Source organism: Adiantum capillus-veneris, chromosome 23, assembly GCF_014529385.1.
Source record: "Adiantum capillus-veneris isolate H3 chromosome 23, ASM1452938v2, whole genome shotgun sequence".
NCBI lineage: Eukaryota > Viridiplantae > Streptophyta > Polypodiopsida > Polypodiales > Pteridaceae > Adiantum > Adiantum capillus-veneris.
Window position 1 is genome coordinate 62,461,385 of NC_140953.1, and position 10,909 is coordinate 62,472,293.

General features: G+C 41.8%; 1 pseudogene; it reads left to right on the top strand.

The window, feature by feature from the left end:
- The first annotated feature begins 448 nt into the window (after positions 1 to 448).
- LOC147427874 (uncharacterized) lies at positions 449 to 792 on the top strand (annotated as a pseudogene).
- The last annotated feature ends 10,117 nt before the right edge of the window (positions 793 to 10,909 follow it).

A 10,909-nucleotide genomic window follows, 5' to 3' on the forward strand; every position in this document is an offset into this window, starting at 1 on the left:
GCCAGCGAGCTGGTGGGCATTGCAGAGAGCGACAACGATGGGAGGTCACCAGTGCTAAGGTAGTGCTACAACTCATCGATCTATTCGCACAGTTTTATTGCAGATTGGCATAGCGTATCGCCATCTCAACATTTTTTCTAAAAGAATAATGTTCACATTTTACTTATAACACCCACATGACACTTTCTCAAGAACCCTCTCTCCATTATATAAGTTTGATGATAAATGCATTAATTAACAATGACGATGATGCCTATGCTAAGTAAACGAATAGAGCGCATCATGATGGAAATTATCCGCTCGTGGGCACTCGGAGGCTGTGGAGTTTCATGCAAGAGTCCCGAGCAAAGACTGAGCGCTTTGCTCAAACTGGAAACTCCTATAAGATTGATTTGCACTCCAAATGACGATGCCATGAAGCTCTCCCTCTGCCGCTGTGAGCTGGCCGATGCAAGTGGCAAAGTCCTAATCGGGGGAGCTTCTCGAAGTTGATGTGGTAGGTGGAGATGATGAGCCACAGAGAGGAGATGGCATTTCTGATCCAGGCATCGAGGCGGTGGGCTGGAAGATGGAATTAGGGTTTCCACCATCGATGCTAGCGAAGAAGGTGATGGAGGGGTTGGCGGCTTTGATAGTGGCAATGGCGGAGGGAGACAGACGAGGCTGCCAAGTGGCCTCAAAGAGGCCATCGATGGCGAACGCCAAAATGAAGAAGAAGTCGAAGGCAAAGCTGGCGGGGGGCGATGGGGACATCCAACAGAGTTGCATCGCCGCCGCCGATGCATTCCATGAATATCGGCTAGACCGACGCCCCCCTTACGGGCGTTGGCACTGCTGCCATTGCTAGTGCGCCCTTCTCACAAGCCGCCCGCCTCCTGCACTTAGATACAGACAACATGTCTTACAAATTCACGCTCACGGACTACACCAATATGTCTGGTACCCCAAAGAACACACGATAATGTGCTTGCAGAATATGAACGCCCTCACCTACTCCATTCTCTGCAATCACGCCTGATGATGATAGAACCCAGCTTGCTACAGCCACTACAAAATCACCAATCCCCCATGAATTGTATCATCGTCTAACCTATCGTATAGAGAGAGAGAGAGAGAGAGAGAGAGAGAGAGAGAGAGAGAGAGAGAGAGAGAGAGAGAGAGAGAGAGAGAGAGAGAGAGAGAGAGAGAGAGAGAGAGAGAGAGAGACCCTTACTTGATGAAGGCTGCAACACTACGGCGCTAGTGTGCACTACAGAAAAAAAAAAGAAGGTAAATGTACTCCCTTTCCATTGACAGATACTCTTTTTTTCTGTAAACTATGAGCATTCCCGCTGGTAAGCTATAAAGTGCATCTTCGGGCATTACCTAGCCGCAATTGAACCCATGATCCGGGTCACGGAGGTCTATTGTTTCAACCAACTGAGCTAGCTCCTGTTGGAAAAGTACGAGCATTCCTGCTCATCAGCTACAAAGTGCCCCTTCGGGCATCACTCACCCGCAATCGAACCCATGACCCATCACCTGGGTCGCAGTGGTCGATTGCTTCACCAAAACCGAGCTAGCTCCCGTCAACGAAAAAAGATAAAATATTGGCAGATACCCTTTTTTACTCCCCTTGGTTATAAGAGGGCTACCCTATTGTACTCCTTTCTCCTATAGAAGGGCAATCTTTTAACAATCCTTTCCATTACAAAGAACCTTCCATGTGCCCATCTCCTCGTAGCCAGACATGCAGACAAAAACTGCTATGCAACATGCCAAATTAAACTCGAGCATGGGAGTTGTGCGGTAAATCCATCTACGCTAACCATGTGCCCATCCTTTCCATTACATAGAACCTTCCATGTGCCCATCTCCTCGTAGCTAGACATGCAGACAAAAACCGTTATGCAACATGCCAAATTAAACTCGAGCATGGAGTTGTGTGGTAAACCCATCTACGTTTCCTTGCAAGCTAGCATGCCATTGGGTTTCCTCTTTCATTCTAAAGGGGAGATCTTCCAAGATTTCACATAATGAACCCCAAATCCAAGATTGGACCATCCTAGTGACAGCTAGCTGGCACGCCATTGGGTTTTCTCTTTCATTCTAAAAGAGGGGATCTTCCAAGGTTCCCCTGAATGAACCCCACAAGATTGAATCAAAATTACTATCTAATGGGTCTACTTGTTACTTTAGACATTGATTTGTTTTGGAGATTGCCTTGTCCCTACCCAAAATAGCAACAAAAAAACACACACAAAGATGCACATGTTTTGCAAGCCCGCTACCTCCATGTCCGCCTTTGCCCCCGCTTATACTAAGCTTCACCTCCATCTTGCCTCTGCAAGAGGACACGCCTTGTAGGCGTGCTCTACCTTGGCTGCACTCAATGACACAGCCGATGTTTCTTCTCCACCGAATTTCGTCATGAAGCTCATAGCACTTGTTACATACTTGGACACCAAAGTCGGAAATCCGGCATGACACACAAGAGAATCACTTAAAAAGTACTTCATAATTTTATCACACTTTTAAAACAGTCGACACGGCTCGTCGTAGTTATGTGCCCAGAGGTATTGGCCCCAAAATGTGGGACCCCTTTAGGTATTTCTTTTTTATATTAATGCTTGACCAAAGTTACAACTCCCGTGGGCCCTCTCTCATTAGAAGCTCGTCAGCTAACTGAGGAAAAGAGGGGCCTTGGGTTCTATTTAAAGGCCCTTGGCCTCAAAAACGGTTATATGAAAAGCTTTAAACTCGAAAGCAATTTTACATGAAAAGCTTCTAACTCAAAATCAACCAGCATGATTAACGAGAATCCATACAGCCTGCCATGTGGCATAGTGCAAATCACGAAAGTCTGTATTGTTGCCACCTCAGCATGCCAATGCAATCTACAAAGATTTGTATTATTGCCCACGTTATCAAGTGGTCATGTCATGTCATCATTTGCGACACCACCTATCGTAGTCAACGCCCATAATGAACCCTAAAACCAAGATTGAACTACCATAGCTAGCATGCCATTGGGTTTCCTCTTTCATTCTAAAGGGGGGATATTCCTAGGTTTCCCTAATGAACCCCTAAACCAAAGCCAAGATTCAACCAAAGTTACTATCTAATCTAATGCTTTACTTTTCAAGGAAACCCAAAAATAGTGAAAAGTCAATGGGAGAGAGAGAGAGCGTGCATACTTGCCTCCGTGTTCGCCTCACTACCCTCTACCTCTGCCTACACTATGCTTCACCTTCGCCTTACCTCTACCAGAGGACGCACGTCCTGCAGCCCTATTCTACCCTCGCTGCTCTCCATTACACATGCAATATTTCTTCTTCCTCATATTTTATCAATGCATTCACTACTCCTCTTGCCACTTGCCATCAAGCACATCACCTATCATGCTGCCTGTGCATCTACATCACCAAGAGAGAGATGTCTGTGTCCGCATGCCACACACACACACATACACACACACACAAAGAGAGAGAGAGAGAGAGAGAGAGAGAGTTAGATGGTGCGTGTCCACCTACACATGCTTCTTCCCTAGGTTTGCATGTGGACTTGCTGTTCCCCTTCCCATCAAGCACACAACAAACATTGTTTGCATCCTTGGATGCTCGCGATAGTCAATAGAAGATAGGATGCAGATCACTGCTTGTAGAGAAAATCTTCCTCTCTCTCCCCCTTTCAACCTGACAGAAATGCATTCTCGCATGCCATCTATCTCCTTTTTCACTTAAAGCCATGAAAGCATCCCCTAAGATACCACTTAATGAAGCCTTTACAAAAGACCAACATATTTTTATATTTGAAAGGAGGAGAGTAATGCCGTGTGCTAGTCTCCACCCAACCATGCTATCGTATAGCCTCCCTGTAGCGTACACATTGTGGTTAACCATTTTGGTTTGACCATGTGTTTGTGGATGATCAGTCGTACTAAGATTAAGTGTAGTTTCCAACTTTTGGAACACAGCTCTCCAGAAGTGATTATCGATCTCCGTCACTAATGATACTAGCTAGAAGACCATAGAGTCTATATATATGCTCTATAAATAGCCGTGCTAATTTCAGTGTCTTGACCGTCGTCTTAGTGGGGATGAATCGACACATCTTTGTTAGACAGTCTACAATTACCCATTTGGCATCATGGCCACGATTTGTATTAGGTATTCCTACTACAAAATCCATACAGATACTCTCCCACTTACATTGTATAGTCTCTAAAGGATGTAAGAGGCCACCTACCTTGAGGCGCTCTATCTTATTAACTTGGCATTGTTGGTAGTTTAGTACGTACTCTTGAACATCATGATGTAAGCCTAGTCAATAAAATTGTCGGCGAACTACGGCATATGTCTTACAAATACCTTGATGGCCAACACTTGGACTATAGTGACACTCAAATAATATTTGGTGCCTAGTGTATGAGTCCTTTGGCACACATACTCTATCCTTGTGGAGTAAGTAGCCATCGCCAACTGAATAATTCTTCCATCGCTTAAGCTCATCCTGAGTAGGGGTGGAGCTCTGTGTGTAGGAGTTTTTATATGCGCTTGCAGAAACATGTTGATTTGATCGTGCAAAGACATGTGATTGTGAGGGATCCCTTCTTAAGACTGCACTCCACACCTTAGCATATGATTGATCTTGTGCACACTTGCTACGTAATGATTCAAAAAATTCACTCTTTATTTTCGTGAAAGCAACTGAATTAATCTGAGGCATCCAGCTTAGTGCATCTACTACTACATTGTATCTCCCCTTGCATTATAGTAGCTTACAATCATAATCTTGAAGGACATCCACCCATCTAGCTTTACGACCCTTCAAGTCTGTTTGAGTAGAAAACCATTTTATACTCTCATCGTCAAAAAATCACTTCAAACTCGACACCATATAAATAGTATTGCCACTTTTGTAAAGCGTGAACTATGGCATAGAGCTCCCTCTCATAGTCAAAATAATTCCGTTGAGCTCTATCCAAATTTTAACTTTCAAAGGCTATAGGTCTTCCCTCCTGGAGAAGTATTGCACCAATTGCTTTATCACTAGCATCAGTCTCTACCACAAACGGCTTAAGTGGATCAACGATTGCTAGGATGGGAGTAGTGGCTATAGCTACCTTGAGCTGTTTAAAACTGCGTTGTTGGGATTCTTCCCAAGAAAAGGTCTTAACTTTTTCTTTAAGTTGATCCGTCATAGGAGTAACAATTTTGGCAAAATCACGGATATATTATCGATAAAATTCAGCCATGTCTAAGAAGATTTGAAGCTCCTCAATTGTGTTGGGATGTGGCCATCGACGAATGGCAGCGACCTTGTCAGTGTCCATCTTGATGCCATAATAAGAGATCATATGACCAAGGTAATGTATCTCTACTTTAAAGGAATCACACTTGCTTGGCTTAGTGTACAGGGCGTGAGTTTTTAGCTGTTCGAACACTAAGTGTCCTATGTGTTCATCTTCAGTCTTACTGTAAATGAGAATATCATTAAGGAAAACCACAACAAATTTTTCAAGATAGGGATGTAAGGCACTATCCATGAGTGTCGTAAATTTAGATGGAGAATTGGTTAAACCAAAAGGCATAATCAAAAACTCATAATGTCTGAACTGTGTTCTAAAGGAAATCTTACAGATATCTTTCAAAAGAATACACACCTGGTGGTATCCTGAATGAAGATCTATCTTTGTATAGTATCTTGCTCCATGAAGTTGATCAAACAACTCATCCATTTGAGGCAGAGGATACTTGTTCTTGATGATTATGGCGTCTAATCCGCGATACTCTACGCACATGCGCATACTCTCATCTTCCTTTTTTACAAATAGAATTGACAATGCCCAAGGCGAAGTGCTAGGTCTAATAAAACCAAGAGCAGGTAGTCAGCTAGCTGATGCTCAACCTTCTTGGCCTCACTATCACTCATACAATAAGGTGGTTTACTCACCGGTTTAGTGCCCGACAATACATCTATGCTATGTTGCACATCACGTGTAGGGGGTAAACCCGACAGTCACTGGAGAATACATCACTATACTCCGTGAGTAAGTGACTCATCTTTTTTCATGCAAAAGGAGAAAGTAAAGTAGAATTATGCTAGGATGGAGAATCTTGTAATTCCTTTAATGTTTGTTTTACAACAGTTGCACGTTGCTCAACATAATCAAAATTGAGAGCACTTTGCTCTTTAGAATTGCTAGCACTTACTTGGGACCATGAAATGAAAATCAATGAATGATTTATTGCCTCAAACCTATATACATATGGATGTACACGTTCGTATTCAAAGCATGTGTTGTAGCTAGTTCTGCCCTATATTGTGATGGTGGCTATCAATACACACCATACATGCGTGTTCCTTAGATACACTCATTTTCCATGTTTCTCAACCGTGCAATTAAGTTATGAGCATTGACACAATGTGTAAGGACCTTAGGATCGTGAAATCAAAATTGATGAATGATTTATTGCCTCAAACCTACATATATGTGGGTATATACATTTGTGTTCAGAGCATGTATTGTAGCTAATTCTACCCTGTATGTGATGGTGGCTATCAATGACCTTATGAGGATGCCTTAGAACAACCCTTTTACTCTTGTGGGATACCTAGAACTTGCAATTTCTAAAAAATGAGTGTGGCCATAAGGCTTTTAACAGAGCTGTGATAGTATCTCCAAAAATACAGACCATTACTTGAATAATTGCAAATATTCACATAATGCTCGCGTATGGAGGAGCATTTATTGACACCGTTAACTTTCATTTTGAGATAGTGTTGGGCATGAGCTTCACGTAGTTACTAGTAGATCTTCATTGTTTTATTGGAATGTTTTCCACTAATAAACTACTTGAGGCTAAGACACCAAGATAAAAAGACATTCGTAAACTGGTTGCAAAGAAAGACATTAGTAAACTGGTTGCAACTTAAGAAACTATCCAAGCAAGCTCTTGGATTTCAATCTTTTAGACGTTCAAGGCTTGAACACTAGATGTGGTTTCTTATAAGAAGCCTTTGCTTGATTATCAAAAGGAATTTTATGGAGTTGATTAAATAAGACATAGGGAATGTAACAAAATTGGACTTGTAACATGGAAAGTAGCAGAAGTAGAATAACTATAGTGATCATTTTTAAGAGAATTCTTCAAGAGCATAAAGAGAAGACTTGATGATAGATAGCAACATATTCATTATACCTAATTAGCTTGGCATAAACAATACTTTGCAAGAGAGAGAATTAGAGAAGTTGACAACGGTTGAGGACTGAATTTCCTTGGAACCTGTCCCCCCTCCAAAAGGCTTTTGTATTATAGATTCTCCCATAATGAGAGACTTGGTCCAATACAAGATTTGTGTTTCTTAAGACCTAATCGATGCAATGAATATGGAAAGCTTCATGCATCAAAATTATGCCCTTAATCAAATTAATGAAAGCATTAACTTGTCCCCGGCCTCAGTTCCAAGACCTCAAACAACTTCAAAGGTGGAGAGAGCTAGGAGGGAATGAGGGTAGGGAAGAGAAGAAGACGTAACATACGAGAAAGAAGTACCTTCCTCACCATAGATTACTCTTGTAGCTTAGATTAGCATAGTATATAGATGGTAGAGAAGATAAGCATGCCAGTGAATCTTGGCTCTTGGTTGGATTTGCATTCCATAGCCAAGAGTTGTTGGTGTAGGCTCTCAACTTCTCAAGCTTGGAGAAGGAGATGGAGTTCTTTGCTTCACACCATCAAAGTGTGTGTGTGTGTGAGAGAGAGAGAGAGAGAGAGAGAATGAGAATAAGAATGCCCAAATCAGTCTCCCCTCTCATGCTTTGTTGACCCCCCTCCCCACCCCCCCCCCCCCCCCCCCCCCCCCCTCTCTCTCTCTCTCATATTATTTAATTATATCATTTGGACAAGTGTCCTCTTTTTCCTCTTTAAGAGAAAGAGCTTAAATATTTATTTAAATGCATCTAAATTCTCATTGGACCCCTTTAAAACCTATCCAATAGGATTCAAGCACATCATGAGGGCAAAATGGGGAGGATCTTGACATGTGTCTTTTATGCTTCTTAAGAGATCATGTTTGAATTGAACACTTCAAGAACCTTAGTCATTTAAGCATGACAATCTTTTATTCCTCTTGAGAGATCATGTTTGAATTGAACACTTCAAGCACCTGAGTCAATTAAGCATGACAATCACCTCAAGCTTGGGCAAGGTTCCCACAAACACGTTAAGCACCTTACTTAGTAAGCACGACAAGCACCTCAAGCTTGAGAAGGGTTCCCACCTCAATATCAGCCTCACCTTGCTTAAGGTCCTAGGTCTAAGGACTTTTAACACTAACATTTGGAGGTCTTTGATGAAGCTAACCCTAAGGTCTTCTAAGCTCCATTATATGCACATGTCTATATTCTACCTCTTATTCCCATTCATCTCCCCCATATTAAATGATCAGTTCAATATGAGAAAGTCTTTTTGGAATAGGTAGATATTAGATTTTATGACATTACCTCTCTCTTGAAACCATAGTCTTCCTCTAAGGAAGAAGAGATAAATTCTTAGTCATTAGTATACGTTTCTTAGCGGGTAGAGTGTAACATTTAATGGCCTAAAAACTTGTGTGTAGCGGAAATTAACACGAACATAGTGGGCATTTCATTAGAATAGATTCCTAATGAGAATTACAAGAGTGCTTGGGTGGAGAGAGCAACAAAAAGCATAACACCTAGTTAGATAGCATGAACAATACTTTCAAAAGAGAGAGAAATTAAGCTATTGACAACAGTTGAGGACTGGATTTACATGGAGCCGGTCCCCCCCTCCAAAAGGCTTTGTATTATGGTTTCTCCCATCAAGAGAGACATTGTACAATACAATTTTTTGTGTTCCTTCAAGACTAGCTAGTGCAATGAAGATGAAAGCTTCATGCACCAAGCAAAACACTTATCAACCACAACATCAATTGTCTCCGGTCTCAGACCCAAGACCTCACACACCTTCGAAGATGGTGAGAGCTAGCGGGATATGAGAGTAGATTGAGAGGAAGAAGGAGTATTCTTACGAGAAAGATGTACATCTCCTCACATAATCACTCATGTTAGCATGGCTTAGCTTAGTAATTAGCATGGTAGAGGAGATGAACATGCATTGAAGCTTGGCTCTTGGTTGGATTTGCATCACAAAGCCAAGAGTTGTTGGTGTAGGCCTCCCTTCTCACAAGCTTGGAGTAGGTGATAAGCTTTCCATTAAAGCTTGAGAAGGAGATAGAGTCTTCTTTACTTCACACATGAGATTGTGTGAGTGTGTGTGTGATAATGCCTTGCAAAAATCAGTCCCCCTCTCTCTCTTGGTCGACCCCTCTTGCTATTTTCTCATGCTACCCTCTCATTGGACCTCCCTAGGGCTAGCCAATGACAATTAAGCAGCATAAGTGATAGCCTTCTGACATGTGTCCCCCTTTCCCCTTTTGTGACAGCTTTAGGTAATTTAATAATTCAACTAAACTCTCATTGGACCCCTTTGCCTCCTGGCCAATAGGAATTGAGCAAGCCATTGGGCTACTGAATGCTCATTGGACCCCTTGGGAGACTGTCCAATAGTCTTCTAGAGGGATTAATTCTAATTGGTTCTTTTATTAAGTGTTTTTAAATTAATTAAACTAGATTTACTCTAGCCTAATTCTCATTGGTCCACCTCCAAGGCCATCCAATAGGAATTGGGTACACCTTGTGGGCATCTGGGCTAGGGAGCTGACATGTGTCCCTCATTCCCTTTGTGTAAAGGGAGCTTGTGTGTGTGTGTGTGTGACTTCTCTCATCCCCTACAAGCAAGGCTCGCCCCCTCCTATGTAGGGATTGTTAAAGACTTTTGGGGCACACACTAAGCATCCAATTTTCCCAAAGTTTGACCTTTGGACACAACCTTTGAATTTTGGAACCTTAGCATTTTGGAAGTCTTAATGGGCTGAACCTTAGGGTCTTTTAAGCCCATTATTGCACATGGCTCTTTTGCAGATGCCCCCCCCTTTGGATCCCTATTTTCCCTCCTTTGGATCCCTACTGTGGCCGGTCTGCTAGCTTAACCAATATTCTAGCTTTTTCTCCCCTGGCACTTCCCCATATTAAATGATCATTAACATGAGAAAATCATTTAGGAGAATTAGATATTGATTATTATGACATAGAGGATCCCTTTTTACACTACGACATCATTCCAGAGTGGATGACTAGTCCATTTGGTGCTTGGGAGACTTAACTGTTGCAACCATGTCTGCTCTTTAGTCCATATCATACTCTCAAAGTAGAGTGACAAATTCTACTTGGTGTTTGAGTGACATCGTCATCACGAACATGATTCTAAGCATGCATACTATTTAAATTTGTGCACAAAAGAGGATTAGTCTTATAAGACAAAAACATTGTTCATTTAGAAAGTATTTACATCTGCTTAGTCTAGTGTAGATTGTAAGCATCAACAAGGTTCATACCATCCTTAAGGTGTGTTCCTTGCATCCATCTAGCATCTTCATACTATCCTTAAGCTATGTTCCTTGCATCCATCTAGCATATTCAAAAGGATAGTTTTTAAATTTAATAAGGTACCATCGGATAATCTTACCATGTCTTAGTATCTTGTATTTGTGCATCGATTCGGGCTGCAACACCTCTTCTTGATCTTTGATCTCTGGTGGGTCGTCAATTATTGATTCTTTTGGTGGCTCGCCTTTGGAAGGCTTGAGTAGGCTCACTTGAAAAGCATTGTGAATGAGCCAATGGTTGGGCAACTTGAGTTGATAGGCCATCTTGTTGATTGGTTTTAAGATTTGGAAAGGACCATAATGGATCCATACGGATACCATCTTGGGAGATAATGTGACCTAAGTATTGAATCTCTTGAAGGAAATGTTCACTCTTCTTTGGATTAATGAAAAG